Below are 16192 nucleotides of genomic sequence, written 5' to 3' on the forward strand. Positions count from 1 at the left end.
CTGGCCAAAGCAAAAGCAAACACGCTCCGGGCGCCGGTGGTGTGTTCGTTGCTCGGGCAAAACGAAACAAATGCTGTTATTCGCCAAACAACATTGCACCTTTCCGGAAGATAAGCTTCACCCCGGCGCCGTGGTTGGGTGGTTTTTTTTTTTTCGGCCGAGACTGCAACGTAGAGCACCTAGACCGCGACGGTGTGTGTGTGTGTGTGTGTGGGAGTAAAAAGTGAGCCAAAAACCGAGCAAAAAAACACAAAAAAGAAGGACCGTTGCAATTGCAACATTCTTATTTCATCCACCGGCGCGCAACGACCGGTTGAAGGTGGCGGATATTTAGCTCCATAAAACAATGGCATCGCGTGGGGGTGGTGCTTACCATAGGTGGCTTAGCAGGGGGAAAAAAAGTGTCGGCGGATGGGTGGTGAAGAAAGAAAGAGCAACAACACAAAAAAAAATGCAAACAGCACTACGAAGGACTAGATGATAAAGTTGCGCCCAGACGGTGGAAGAGCACTAGCTTTTTTTCCTTCATCCCAACGCCTGCTGATCCTAAACACTGGTTTATGGTTTGTATGTATGTGTGCGTGTGTGTGTGTTTGCAAAATGGAAGCAGAAGATCAACCCCCGTCCGACCACGGTGAATGTGTGTGTGATTTTCTAGCTTTTCCCCGCTTGGCTGTTGGAATGGAGCTACGGGAAAAGATTATGATTCTAACTCGGTGCAGTGGAATCCTTTCTATTTCTGCTCGAAATGAACATCAGCAAGCATGGGGGGGTGGAAATGAAAATATGTCGATTGTGCTGCCAAGGAGTTGCTCGATTTTTAAAACATCCGCACACGCCGGGGGGGATTTAGGGAAACGTGCTTTAATATCATTTACGGGAGATTGTTGGTACCAGTTGAAAGGGTTGTATGAAATTCCACCGCTCGTGAGCTCCGAGGATCATGTAGCTTGTGGCCTTTTTTTGGTTTAGTTTCCTGGTGAACTTTTTGCAACTAAATAATCTGCTATGTGAGAAGCCCACCACAAAAGGCAGAAAAATAAACGCATGCAGAAGGTTTTGCCCTGCGCGAAATGATATATGGTGTGTGATTAAGGGCAGAAGTTGATAAACGGTCATTATTTAAGATGCCCCATCCATTTCCGGAGCTATCATCCACAAAAAAGGGACCATTTTTCATGCGTGAAGAATAAATTAAGAAAATGTGTAATTTGAGACGCACGTCTTTTGCGCTCAAGCTAACCGAAGAAAAGAAGGTCGTATGTCCTTTTTTCGGTGGTTTGTGTAAAAAAATAGCCATAAAAGGGGGCTTTTTTTGCCTCATTGACGAACCTCAATTCAACGATTTACGGAGAATTGAGAGAAGCCTTGCTGAAGCCTTCCTACGCGAAATACACTTCCGTCGTTGTTCCGTCATCGGGCTGATTTACGGATCAGTTCCGCGCGGTGTGTCACAGATCCTTTTCCTACGAAAACTAACATTTCCGGTAGCAAGCTCGAGGGCGCACGTGCCCACACGTGCCACACCGATGTCAGACTATTCATCGCATCGCAATATAGGGGGCGGTATCATTTCGATAACATCCTCGCATCTCGTCACATTGACTCGATCGACCACGCTTCACGCAGATACTGGGCAGGGCGGCACAACATTCGCTTCTACTCACCAACCGACATTTGCTAGCCAGCTGAGCAACGGTTTCCCCAACGGTTGATGTCACCAATTCCTATCGAAAATGAGCACAATGCGGCTAAATCATAGCCCCATTCGGCATTCGGTGGAGCTGTTGGATGCGGTACGCCATCGCACCATTACGCCCAGAAGCTCGTGTAAAAACTTGTTCCGGTGGCAAAGCGAAAAGCGCCAACAACGGCACGAGCTCCCGAACCCGATTTCTTACAATTCCACGCCCTTAACCTTCCGATCCCAGGTCCCGGGCGCGAACCAGGACTCAATGGCTCTAATCCCGGATGAGAAGTGTAGTTCCGGTTTTACTTGTCTGATGAAGTTTCCGCTCGCTCCGCTTCGATGTTCGCTGGGTTCGATTTGAGACAGCCCGGAGAAGGACACACTTTAAGGACCCGTGCAACTTTAAGATTCGTGCTGGGGAATTCACACCACACGATGAAGGAAGGCAATTTGTTTAGAAGACAAGAAATCCAGCCACATGGCGTTAAGCCTTGGGTTGATGGATTTATATCGGGTGGGAAATTTGATAGAATATATAGTGCTCTTTGCTGGAAAACACTTATGCTATGGAGAATAAAAAAATAAACGGTTGAATTTGTAGACAACAATTGAACGCGTAAGTCAAGCAGGAAAAGTAAAAGCATATTTGCTCGGCACCAATACACAGCTGCCGGGCCCAGTTTTTTTTTATTATACGCGTCGGAAGCAAGGAAGCGAAGGAAAACATTTGCACAATGAATCGCTGCATCCTTGCACTGTGCGCTCGGTTCGCCCGACTATTTGCTTCGCCATTGTATTTTTAAGCACCCTCTTTTAGCACAATTTCCGCCGTTTGAGAACCGAACGCGGGAATGGGGCGCATTTTTTTTTCTTTCTTTCGCAGCCTTTCGCATTTCCCTTTTTTCCCGCGGTGGCACGACTCTGGTGGCTTCGGGGCTGTAAAGGCTTCACCAAGGGCTAGCGCGTCGTCCTGGTCTCGTGTGGGGTTTCTAGTTTTGCTTCGCTTTTGCCAGCGAAGACCCGCTCGCTTTGGTCGGAACGGAAGCGCAAGCGATCGTGAGGCAATAACGGTTTCCATCAACCATACGGTGCAGCTTCCGGCAGCGAGCCAGAGAGCCGAGGAAAGCGGCTTAACAATTATTGTCGCCAACAGGTTGCCGATGATGATGTGGGGCCCTCAGGCACTGGGTGGTTGGCTGTGAAGTGCCTGAACGGATTTTCCCGCAACCATGCAGAGGACGGAAACTGTGGAATGCTTGTCAAAATGTTTCCGCCATCCGCGTTCGCAACCGTTCGGCCAACCGTAAGGGAGGTTTTCGCGAGGTCTTCCAAGCACTCCCAGCCATTAAAGTCGGAAAGGTTAGTTCCGATCACACGAAACACATGGCTGAGCAATCGAGAGCGTTGTAAGTGCTGGTTGCCCTTTTCGTTGGTTCGATTGCTTCCGTCGGATGATGGCGTTTCGTTTTCGTCGTCCTATTTTCACCCAACCACGTGCAGCCGAGCGGCGTCGATTGCAATGTTATCGGTACAAGCGCCTCGTTCGGTGTCGATTTTCCTCTCGCTTCGATATCCTGGCATTACAGCCAGGACTAACAGCACCTGGCTAGCGCTTGTCACTTCCCGGAGTGTTCGCAAGTGTGTTTTCCCGAACGACGGGAACGGGAAGATTATTTGAATTTTTAATACCACCCACCGCCCGAGCGTCCTGTTTGGTGAACCCGTGGGTGGCTGGGAAAATTCGATGCCTTTCCCCGGGGGGAACATGTACGACGATGCATCCGCTTCTAAGGGGATTCCGGTTCAATTTGTGGATTCATTACTCTCCGTCGTGGGGTGATGTTTTTCCGTTCGTTTCGAGCTCGAGAATCCTTCGCCCCCACGGGAGGCTACGCCTGGCTGACGGGTGTTGGAGCAAAACAAAAAAAAACGCACCATCCGACTCATTTCGGAGGAGCCGGAACGATTTAGCACAGCCTTCGCTTAGTTCGCGTGAGGTGGATGGTAATTTGTTTAGGCGTTTGTTGCTGTCTTCATTCATTTGGCGCCGTTTCCGTCGAACGATGGCGCCGTTTCTATCGGTAACGGTTTGCGTTGGGCTCACGGAATGACGCCATTGGCACTTGTGCGAACCGGAAATGGCACCGGATTCGGCATAAAGATGTCATTGGCAGAGGAAAATCGTTCGCCTTTCTCGCAAGCAGCTCGGGATGTGTCTTTGCTGCGTGGAGTTAATTGCTTGGCGTTAAGGACTGGCGCGGAGATTGATTTTAGCCAGCTTCCAGTCACACACGAAGCTTTTGCTGGCTCATTCAGGGCACATGCCAGCGTATGTTTGACAAAGTCCAATTAATTATCGTTTATTCATCCACCTGCCTTGAATGGATGCTTCAGCATAAGCACGCGCTTTGCAAACACACCGCTGTTACTGGTTGTTTGCACCTGATGGGATATTTACGCTGTTGGATTTTCTTTTTTGGGAGTAATCTTGGGGGAGTTCACGCTTTTCTTGAGTACATGTCAGCGTGAAGGGTGCTCAAAGTAGAGTGACGTGGGTTACACAATAAGTTAGGCAATAAAATCAACGTTACAACAATTAGATAGTATCAATTGGTATTAGTATTAGTAGTATCAATTAGTTGTATATATTTCAATTCAACGGGCTTAGATCCTTCCGCTACAAGTAATTTTGCAAAGCTTTAGAAACATTAGAATATAAAATTCCACAGTAAGCGAATTTGATTGCCAGATTTTAGTGCCTCAAATACTGGCTCACAACCAGTCCTACAACAATAAGTACAGCAACACGTATAACAAGTCCTACAAACAAGCAATTGATCGCTTAACATCGTTCGTTCGAATCTCTCAAAGCCTGATCGTATAACAAGGAGTAAAACACCGAGAAATTAATCACGTCCAACGTAACCAACGTAAATGAATGCGTTACGCGCGAAACAAACCCATCCGTCACATCCGGGCCCTAGGCAACAACCAAAACGATTGCTGCCCGCCGCGAAGGTTTTAAGGTAATGCACAGTGTGCTGCATCTAATGCGCCCGGCATATCAACTAATTCCTCCCGTGCGACTCCGAGCTCCCAACGGAAATCGAATTGCCTTACGATAAATATAAACAACCTCCGCGACACGCCACGCGAGGTTTACTTTCTTACGCTCCACCTGGCTTTTTTCGGTGCACCGTTGCCGGCCAAGAACGAGCTCAAGCACCGAAGCATTCATCGCAAACGTGTGCACGAGGCAGCGTCAGGAAGCAACACAACAAGGGCATTATTTCATCAATATTCAACACGTGTCTTTCGGTTCCGTCCCGCGTGCCAGCTGCTCTCTCGGACTATGGGCGGAGAAAAACAACTCAATGCAATGTGGGGTGGTTGGGTGGGTGGTTTGGATGCGAGAAGGCGAAAGAGAAAAGTTTTTCTTCTTCCGGACTGGCTCGAACCAGATGGGCAGATAGCAACGAGCGTGGAAATGATGTATAAAAAATGGCCCGAAACACATAAATCGCCCCACACCCTAATGGAGCGTGGACAACACACGAGAGCGGAACGGAAGATGGAAAAAATGGACGATGGAACCTGTTCGATTTCCTTCTGTTTTCCGAGTGGGGTTTTTCTGCCATTTTCCCGGTCGTCGAGAAGGTCTCTTCGAGCGCGCCGTAAAAGAACAGCTTCCGACGTGGCGTTCTTCGCGGCGTTTGATTCAATTTTCCCGCTTGATCTACGCGCTCAGTGGGGTAGGGAATTTTCTCGCCCACCGCCTTCCATTCATTCGCTGGTTGCGGCAGGCGGGCTACTTCCGCTCAACCGGAAAGGTGCTAAATTTCACTACGAAACCACTACCAACCCGAAACGAAACCGACAGTCGCGGGCCACAAAAAAAAAAACGCGACCCCACCACCGAGCGAGTCGCGTTTGATCTTTTGTTTGGCCGTCCCCGAAAGCGGCCTCTCAGCTTTTCCGGCCCCGTGTGGTTGCAACTCCGACTCCGACGACTTGTCCGCTTTTCTTTTGACACAAAAATGGAAAGACGAGCGGCCGGTTCGGTGGCTGAAGCGAAATGTAAACAACGGGCGCGAGCAATCAACAGTTTTCCACAGGGCCAGGCCCCCTCGATTCATGTGCTGGGAAACATGTGCGTGGTTTTTCGCGAACCGACCCGAGTCAGGTTGAGCGTGAGAGAGCGCGTGAGAGCTCGCAGCTCACGATGTGAGCATGAGAGTGGTAGAGCGTGAGAGAGTGCTTTCTCACTATGGAAGGAAGCGAGACGGCTAGTGTGGCGTTTGCTTGTTTCCGAGGATGCTGGGGCACGGGTCCGACGATCGCGTCAGGATTTGGAATCAGGCTGCTGGGGACACATCCTTGGAACTGCGGGAGCCTTCGCCAGTTGGTGCCGTGAACTTCGCGCGAGTGGATGTGGCTGGCTGGCGTGGTCGGAAAATCTCACGCAGTCGAGCACTCGAGCACGAGCGGCAAGTGTTAGGAGTGTGGATTTTTTTTTGTTTCTGCACAAGCAAAAGTGTTGTCCGTGAAATAGAGAGACGTACGAAAAAAAAAAACACCACGCACGAATACTTCACGCTGGTTGCCAAAAAATATTGTCCTGAATTTTATACGCCGCTGGAAAGATAAACTGTGACGTTTTATGTGCGGATCCGCTGCCCTTCGGGAAATCAAGTGATAGTTGACGATTCGAAAACAGTTTCCACTGTACTGGCCGCGATTCCGATTTATCCGTGCGGCGCCGGGGAGTGTGCCATCAGCTTAAGTGAAGGAATTACTCCACCAAAAACGGCTTTCGGCTCCCAACCGTTGTGCCGCCTGTCAGCAGTGGGGCTATTTTTTCTTTCTTTTGCAAGTGACCTTTTTCGTTCATTTTTACACCCCCGCGTTAGGAAGTAAATCAAAATTTGGCCAATCGTGAAATTTACTCCATTCTTTACCCCTTTTTGCTGACCAGCCGCACGAGTTCGTTTGTGTGTGCGCGCCCTACGTGGTTCTGAGCGGTTCGTGAGCCATTACCGGAGCAGCACGTTTTGCTGGTTGGGTTGAAAAGTACGAAAACAAAACGAAAGTGATAAAAGGATTCGTAACCCCCTCCCCCCGGCAAGGGGGCGTAATTCAACGCGGTTCATTTTCCAACCGACCGCAGCGCGTGTGAGGCAAGCAGAGGCCGTGCAATAACAGGTTGAGGATCGAGTTCGCGTGTGTCCCGTGCGTGCTCGCGTGGAAGCGCGTGTTGTACGCGAGAAGTAAAATAAGGAAATAAATGCGAGAATAAATGAGGGAAGAGAAAAAAAAAGGAGACGCACCAGGGAGTACGGAGGCGCCTGGGAAATAGATTGCAATTTTTATTGACTTCGACGGTTGGGTGGTGCGTTTGGATCGAGCCAAGTTTTCCCAGCCCAGTAAGCGGTCCTGTTAGTGGAGTGCGATAGAAAACTCGCAAAATGGCACGCGTGATCGGTGGTGCATTGTAATGGCGCACGGTAAGTTACACTTTCGTTGGCGTGAATATGACCACGGGAAGCATTTTCTTCTGTCGCTTGGTGCGTTCAAACCGCTTACCGCGTGACCCCAGGATACATTTATTACAGCGCTGCAAAAGAGCAGCCGTCATCCCCGCGTGGTGGCGGAAACGGAATTGTTTTTGGCCACCCGCCGAGTGGAGTTATTAAAATTGGTGTAAATGATTTTGAAGATAAGGCGCCAGGCACCTTTCATGTTGAGTTGGCCCCCGGTTGGACGTGTAAATCCCCCTTTTTGAGTAATAAATCGGCCGCGTTAAGTTTTACGAAAGCAGTTACGCGGCAAACGCGAACAGGCACATAATCTTGGCACGGGTGAAACATCTCGGCTTGCTCTCCTGCACATCGTAAATTATTAATTGCGCTGAAGTGTGATGTAAAGAACACGACAATGCAGAGGAAGGTACTCTTCTAAGGCCACGTAACAGCGTATTAAAATTATGATAATTTCTGCACTTTGCACCAGTCGTAAATAGCGTCACCTTCTAAAGGGAAAGGAAGGAATTATATTGCTAAAGAAATAACATTTTATGAACATTTGTTGATCATTCGAAATTATATGGCGTTTGTGACAATTGGCTTATAACTTCGAAAAGCGAGCTTTTGGTTCAAAATTGTACATTTTTGTAAAAAACAGGCTTTACAAAAAAAAAACAAGCCTTTCATCATAGCAATTTAAATGATAGGTAATTAAAATGTACAAACAATCAAAGCACCTTTTTCCATAGGTCAAATACTTGCATCAATCATTATCCTTTATCTATTTCGTTAGATGGAATTTGATTACAATTGAGCATTATAGCTATCAGGATATGCTAGTGCCATTTCCTAACATCACTTTCAACATACTTTGACATTTTCAACGTTGACTAAAATTAAACTCCCGTTTCGTGCAGCTGACGATCGAGCTGCCGTAGTTTAAAAAATAGATGCTGTCTTTTTGCTGCTTGCTTTTCTGACAAAAATAGCCCACAGCGACAAAAAAGCACTTGCACTGCACTAGTAATCGTTGTATAATCGTTGACACCGCATGGTTCTTTCAACAGCCGGTTAGAGAACTAATCACATTTACTGTCATCCCTGTCGTTTGCTCGAGCCTGCCAGCATGCTAATGGCAAGATGAATTTGTAATTTAACCGCTACGCGAAACTCGACTTCAAGGCTATAACTTACAAAACTTCTCAAGGCACGATCAACGAGAGCGCCATTAAAAAGTTATGGAATAATTCCAGTGCCTCTCCGAGTGCCACAGAAATTGTATTGATTTATTTCGCACGCCACTTCCGCTAGTCGCTAGCCGTGCGTGGCAGTTCCGTTCGTGGCAGCCTTTGTCTGCTGCGACATTCATCAGTACACTGATCAGCAATAATTTGAATTCAAACACAAAGCCGACGGCAATTTGAATACATTTCGCGTCGGATTCGATGGTAATGGTGTTCGAACTTTCTTGGTATTATTTACGGATTACCTTCCGCCATCGCACAGCCGGTGGCCAATTGAAATCTCATCTGTCCTCGATAAAACTTCATTACAGCTGCATTCGCAATCGAACGACACGCGTACACAGCCACCGCGCAGAAAGACACATGCCCCCGAGTCCTCCGGCGACTATCGGAATGTTTTGTGGCATTCGTGGAAGCTGACGTGTTTTTTCGTATCCTTTCTAGGAACCGTCCTCCTCACGAGAAGGCTCTTGCGGCTGTGATTACGATGGCAGGTCGCTACCTTTTACCGCTACCCAGATCGGGTAATGAAGAATGGCAAAGCCAATGCATAATCTAATTTGACGAAAATAAACGATTACTTTTACGCCGTCCCTACCGCCGTAGGGTTGCTTCCGGTTGCGGGTCGTTCGCTTCAGCCCGCTTGAGAGTGAGCGAGTGTCCTCCTGGGGGAAACCGTGCGATGCGATTCAATTACGCTTGTTGCAGGAGCTTGAAGTGCTGTGCTACGGCAAAAGAGCGTCTTTATTTTTACCTTTTTGGCTTCATCTTATGGCCTCCGAAGCTCATGCCCGCCTGATAGCAAAGATAAAGCAGTTACCAGAAGCTTTATGAGGTACCGGTTGGCCATTTTGCAGTGCGATGTTACGACGAGGCCACCGAAGGTGTAGAAAGGCAAAAAAAGGACACCCCTTGAAGTGACTCGACATAACAACCGGTGCGGGCAGATGCCGAGCCCATCGTGTTGATTTAATTTCGTTCAACACCGGTTCCGCTGTCGTCGATCCCGAAAGTGAAAGTGTCCCCGGCTTATCGATGGCCTTGAAAAGTCCCCGCCGGTGCCAGTGTGGCTGCAGGGTTGAAGATGGCAAGATTTCCAACCCATCGGGCGGCAGACTGAGGACGATGTCGCATCTGCAGCCGGTTGTGATGCGCATTCCGACATCGAGTTCGAATCGGAGACCGGAAGGTTCCGTTGGTGGCCGGATATCGTTTTAATTGTGTGCCGGCCGCCACTGTGATAATGCGCGTCATAATAAATGGTGGAGAAGCTAATGAATACTAAGTGAATTTGGCGCCCGAGGCGTACTTTTGTCGGGCGTCTGTAAATCATTAATTAGATCGCACCCTGCCAGCGGCGGTGACGGTTGGCCGGTTGAATTACGTCGTTAGCGAGAAACGCGAAAGAGGAAAGAGCCTTCGCAAGTGTACAGCTTCCCTCTGGCTGGTCCGGCGCCGTAAGCCCGGCTTAAAGCTCTGCCCTGTTGAAGTGAAGTGTGTCAATTATGAGGTTGTTAAGGTGTTCATTTAAATTTCATGAAATTTCAATTACCACTCCGCTGTTCGTTCTGGTGGCGTTTCATAAAGTTCGCCACTGTTCGTTGGCGTTCCTTTTTTTTCGTTCTCTCCTTCCACTCTCAATTTCTAACAAACGAACTCAATACGCTGTTTCGCGTGTGCTCGCTTAAGCATGACGTTGGATCAGGGTGTGTTTTTTCAGCACTCCACGGAATACAATGCACAACAACTTACACCAGAAAAGCCATATCAAACAAAAGGGGATGTAGTTTTTGTTATTTCGAATTTTGGCTATTTAAAATTCTTTTCCAATTTTGGCTCATAAACCAAACATTTGTTTCACCGTATGGGGGCCGTTTTTCCTATGCCCAGAGAAAGCACACACACACACACACACCTTCACATTGTTTTCGTGGTGCCATGAAAAACAACTGCTCGTAGATGGGTGTACGAAAAAAAAAACGGGAAACTTTTCCTATTTTTGAAATGCCACGCGGGAAGTGATTTTTTTTCTTCGCTCGCCTGCCTATTTTCCGTAGCACGAAAAAGAAACTTTCTCTTGCCATCCATGCCTGTTATGGTAGAATTTGTCGCTTACAACAGCAAGTGATTTCCTGCTAAAACAACCATTTGCGAATGGTGCTGATCAAGCGTGGTAGGAAAAGGCGAAAGAACGTGCATGGCGCCCGTACATTCCACGCGAATCAGCTGAAGCATGCCGCCTTATTTGTGATGCTCCGTCGTTGCTTCAAGCAAACAACGCAAAAACGAAAATCACCACACTTCAAAGAACCCGAATGGAAAATGCTTATTTTGATGATTGCAAGAGCCGTTGCCCGAGTCGTCGCCATCTTTCTTTCATGCAGGCCGTGGTCGTATGGTCGTTGGTCGTATTTTTTTTTTGCCACCCCAAAGTACCAGATTGAGGAGCTCGTTTTCATTGGCGCCTCGAGCGTGGACCGAAAGTCGTGTATTCGAACGGTGTTTGGATGTGCATCGTGTTGCATAAAATATTCCCTCAGCGCATGGCTGCGCCGAATCACGATCACGGGCCTGTTCGCTTGTTCGAAGCGTGCTCGCGCGTTCAAAAACCATGTTTATGACACCGATGTCGAAGTCGATCCAAGGAGCCACAGAGTGGCGACACAAGAAAAATGGAAGGTGAGAAACACAGCAAGCGGCTTGACGTGCTTGAAAGCCGCCATCGGAGGTCAACGGTGGAAGTGCACGGATGTTTATCGGATATCATCCGAATCGGAATTCAACCACACCGGTGCTTGTGTTCGGTGGAGCGCGATAGAACCTCTTGACCCAGGGACTCACCATCCGTCGTTGCCTGCTGGCGTGGAGATGAATTCCCATTCTGTTCGAGCGGAGAAAAATAATCCATTTCCCGCCAGCAGCGAACTCGGTCCCTTAAGAATAAGAATGATGGGCCCAGTTGGGTCGTGTAGTGCGCATTTTTGTCTCGCTCTCTCTCTCTCTCTCTCGATCACGTGCGAGGTTCAGCTTCACCAGATACCCCGTAGACGGTGATGACGGTGAGGATGACGATGATGATGATGATGATGATGTACAGCCAGATGAGGTTTCATTCATTTTTCATAACCCAATCTTTCATTTGCCGTCGTTGCTGCCGGCACACGTTCCACGGCTAGGGGGTTTGCAATTTGGCGCTAAAGTGAAAATCGCACGTTTGCCAAACGCAAACGGACGCCGTACCACGGGGAAATGACTCGTTTATGCGGCATTAGCTCGTGGCTAGTTTTCGTTAGCCGTGATTTCTGCTCTCTCCGCGGATCTCTCCTTTTTGCCGCCTTTTGGTGCTGTTGTATTTACGATGTGCTTTTCTTACTGCTTTCGCTCTTGAAGGTCAAGTAGCGAGATTAATATCGTTAATTTGTTTGCCCTGCAGAGGCTCCGAGAGTCCAAATGTACCTGGACGAAGGAACATCCGGTGTCGTTGTTATGGTTTTCCTCGGGTGTTCTTGAAATTAGATTCGATTGTCGGTGGAGTCGCGCGCACAACAACGGTCTTCTTGGCTGTGTCGTTCTCAAGAACTGTTCAGTCCTCCATTGCTTATGGCATAATTATGCTCACATTACGGCAAATGATGACGCTCATCGATACTACCAACACAACGACGGAAGTGACCTCACGCCATCGAAAAACGTATCCTTCGCCGTGCGCCTCTGGAAATGCGCCATTCCTCGGGGCAGGTGCGCAAGTTTGCTAAACGCATAATTAGCATAATTGATAGCGACGCAACGATCCGCTCACCATCTGCCACGGGATGCGTCCGGACGCTGTGACAACGCACCGGAAGTGGCTAGACCGGCACGGGTCTAGTTCATATTTACGACCTCTAATGAAGGCACATTGTCGTGGTCGGGATCGATTTATGGTGGCATGTATCAAGCGTGGTGGAAGGCACCGGAAGATGGTTTGCGTACGAATTAGTGAGATCGTTGAAGGTGAGCCGATGGGTAGGGTGGATGAACGTAAATAAGCAATATTCAGTTAATCGTTTGTGGAAGCAACGTTGGTCATGTATTGGAGGTAGATGGAAAATGCGAACCTTTTAGCGCAAGCAAGGACTAATTTTGTAGCAATTTGTTAGCTACCGGGTACAATATTCATTTTCTGTTCAAAATTTTGTCTAACAGCAATTGTTCTAGTGTTACATTGTGCAATAAATGCAAAATTATTTTTAAGTAATAATGTCATTAATTAAAGCAATAATCAAACCTTAAAAATAGAGAGCGCTTCGATCGTTAATTCGATCGACTTTATATATTATAAGTTCAGCTTGTGCACCTCAAATTTAGGTACACAAACAAAAACGGATATAAAAAGTAACGCAGGAAAAAACCCGCCCTAATCAAATTCTATTCTAATCACCCACGCAGCAAAACATGCACCGCTTGTTTCAATTAATGAGACGAGCTGATAAAAAAACTCCGATATCGGATCGCAGAAGGCTATGCAATGGGAAACTCTTGGAAACCACTTCATTAGGGCGTGATTAATCTTTTCCTTCCGAACTAGGTAAGGCATGACGTTGGGTAATGAGAATCATCACCGAAAAAAAAAAAGCCAAAAAAGCATCCCTTAGCCTCACTTTGAAATGTCATTTGGCTGAATTAGCGGACAGACGGTGGATTCGGCTGTAACGGTTTCGGTTTGCTCCGCCGCAGGAAGTGAAATTCAGCAAACCCCCGTGACGTGGAGACGCTCGAAAGTATTACAAGCGCCGAAATTAAGGGATTCCAAGGCCCCCTTCCTTCGCCGAAGGAATTGAAATCCAACCGACGCGCCTGTGAACCACCCCATTTTCGAACTGATTTAACTGGAATCATTAATTTTGCTACTCAATTTGTACCATCGCCCACTCGTACCGGTGGTTTTCCGAGGAGAGGATCTGATATCCCTTTTGCGTTTTGGTGGCGCACACGGAACGAATGCTGACCCGAAGGACGAAAGGGGAAAACCGAACAGCGATTCAAACGATATTTTCCTCCAGTTTAGCGTCTGTTGAAAGTTCTCTATGCGGTGCGAAATTCGGTAGAAATGGGACCATGTTGTAAACGGTTGAGAGGGTGGATGTCGTTCGGAACATGCGACAGCGAGCTACCAGAGGCTGGCTGCGATTCCTACTGGGTACGGGTCGTAAGTGGGAAAGCCCTTCCGTTCGGATTCGACTCCCCGGGAGGTGGGCGTAATTGATCGAGTTTGGTTTCGAGTGGTGAAGGAACGATCCGCTTCCCAACGGGAGAAAACGGATCGGAGCGTAGTCAAGCTTCCAAAGTCTCCAGTCTGGTGTCGTTTGGTCAAGGGAGAGCGAGCACGTTTAAAGGACGCTCGTTTGGACGGTTTGATGTACATATTTAATGGCCGAGGGAGTTGAATTTACGTTCATTTCCTCCAGCAAAAGCCGGGCTCTCGAATCCATTGCCATTTAACGCCTTAATTATCGAGCGGTTTGCAATTTGCAACGCTGGGAGGTAGGCCCGGCACCATTCAACTTTTGTGATAAATGAGCCGGCTCGTACTTGAGAAAAGGTGACAGTATGATTCCCATCGACCGACCCAAAGGCTGGTCAAACGGGGGTCTTGATGAGAATGCTTCACAAACCCCCATCACAGTCACACTTGAGCACGAAAGTGAAGCTTCCGGCATTGGTTGGTTGCTTGGTTGGTTTGGTTTTATTGGTCTCGGTCGGCGGAAGAGACTCTTTTCGTGGAAGGCTCCGAGAGTCTCGTCCTGGCCACACGGACCTTGACGAGGGTCGATCAACCGTTGGACGGATTTTTGCACGATCGTTTGGGTGGACTGCAAAATCGGACAATAAAACCACATCTTCGGTATCGGGTTGGGCGTGTGGGTGGCGTAAAAGCACCCAACCATTCGAAAAGTGTGTGTGTGAAGAAAAAAGCCTTCGTCCTTCACGAAAAGAAATGGACTCGAGTTTGATTGCGTTAGCTTCATTCCACAAATCCACCTTGGCTTTCCCTGCACTCCAGGCATGCATAATACATCAAAAGCTGGCGCGTGGAACCCGAGAGCCATAGAAACAATACAATATTGGCTCCCGCAACCGACTGGACGGGTATTTTCTACCAGCACAGCTGCGGGGCAATTCGACTGTTCCATCATTGGGCAAAAGCTCACCGGCGGCATTCGAAACGACGTTGATGCATCTCGACGAGGATTTGTATTTCGCCGACGTGGACCTCGCCGGGCCGGGCGGGTTGGCTGATTGATGGGCTTTTCCAGGGAACTCGCGCAGGATTTCGGTGTTGTTTTGCATATGTCTCACGAGCGGGACAGAGAGCCGGCCCGGCGAGGGTTGATAACGAGAAAGAACGGGGCGCGTGAGAGAGAGGATTGGAAACAAACAACGGTAGAGTCAACATTCCTTAACAATGATTGGCTTTCCTCGAAGCGGCGGAGGAGGATTTAGTTTCGGCAAGTGATTTGATTTACCAGGCGGCATTCGATACTGAATAAAGCGAGGTGTCAGCTTTTCGTGGTAGCGCGTTGCGGTTGAGGGCACACGGAATTAAAGCGGAGAGTAAACAGATTTGAAAATGGTTAAGCATGTGGTAGGAACGTAATAAAATGGGATGAAATATGATTCAATCTAGCGAGTGTGCTCGATATTGGCATTGTGGCCCTTTTTTGGATAGCTGCTACTCAACAGCTCTACAAAAAAAATGAAATTTGATATTAAAAACTTCTCGTCAAAGCTCCATTTAATTTAATTTGTCAACAAGTGAAAAATCACAAACAGTGGAAGTACAACATTGGCATAAAATTGCTATTTTCATGCAATCACATTTGTAAGGACATATTAGAGGTCCAAAACCTTCCGCGTTCTAAAATGCATTCCCATACCAATCATTACATCTGCGTGTTTTGAAAAAAAAAGGTATGATCCCGCCGGAAGAGCCTTTGAAACAGAACAATGGATGGGATGCCTGAACCTTCGAGATAACGTTATCCCAACAACATACAATCACGGCACCTCACAAACAAGCGATAAACGTGCGTAAATGAGTAAAGTATATAATGATTTCGCTACAAATGCACACACCAACGAGTTCATTGGCTTTTGGCTGCTCTGCTTCAAAGCGTCTATTTCCGATTAGTCGTTTCTTCACCATGCCGAGCACCAGGCGGCGGAAATGGTGCCAATCAATCGAAACGATCCGACCCAGCGTCGGCGTGTTGAAGCGGGGCAATAATCTAATGTAATTCCAAAGCCACCCCCAAAGCGTGCGCGGTTCAATACATCGATTTACGATGGGGATCGGAAGGTTTCATCTGACCGTGAATTTCGTGCGATACCCTCGAACGAACACCGCCCTAGAACGCTTCAGCGAAACCGTGTAAAAACCATTAGATTTATGCGTTTGCTTCAATGTGCGCGGGAAAATAGCGTAACGATGCTTAACGCGTGCCGGTAATGGAACGGAAAAAAATATAAATAAAATTAAAGAAAAGCTGCCGCGTCACAGGTACCTGCTTTTGTTAGACAGCGAAACCCTCGTGGGGTAGAAATAATGATGCATGAAAGCAAAAGGGAAACTCGGGTGGATTCTGTGGCCCCGGCTAAGTACTGCCCGAAGTGAGCACCTCCATTCGTCTTCGGTGGAAGATTCCATTTCCCAAGCGCTTCGCGTCCCCGTGATCCCCACACGATGTCCTGTTTGC

Source organism: Anopheles nili, chromosome 3 (assembly GCF_943737925.1).
Source record: "Anopheles nili chromosome 3, idAnoNiliSN_F5_01, whole genome shotgun sequence".
Classification (NCBI taxonomy): Eukaryota; Metazoa; Arthropoda; class Insecta; order Diptera; family Culicidae; genus Anopheles; species Anopheles nili.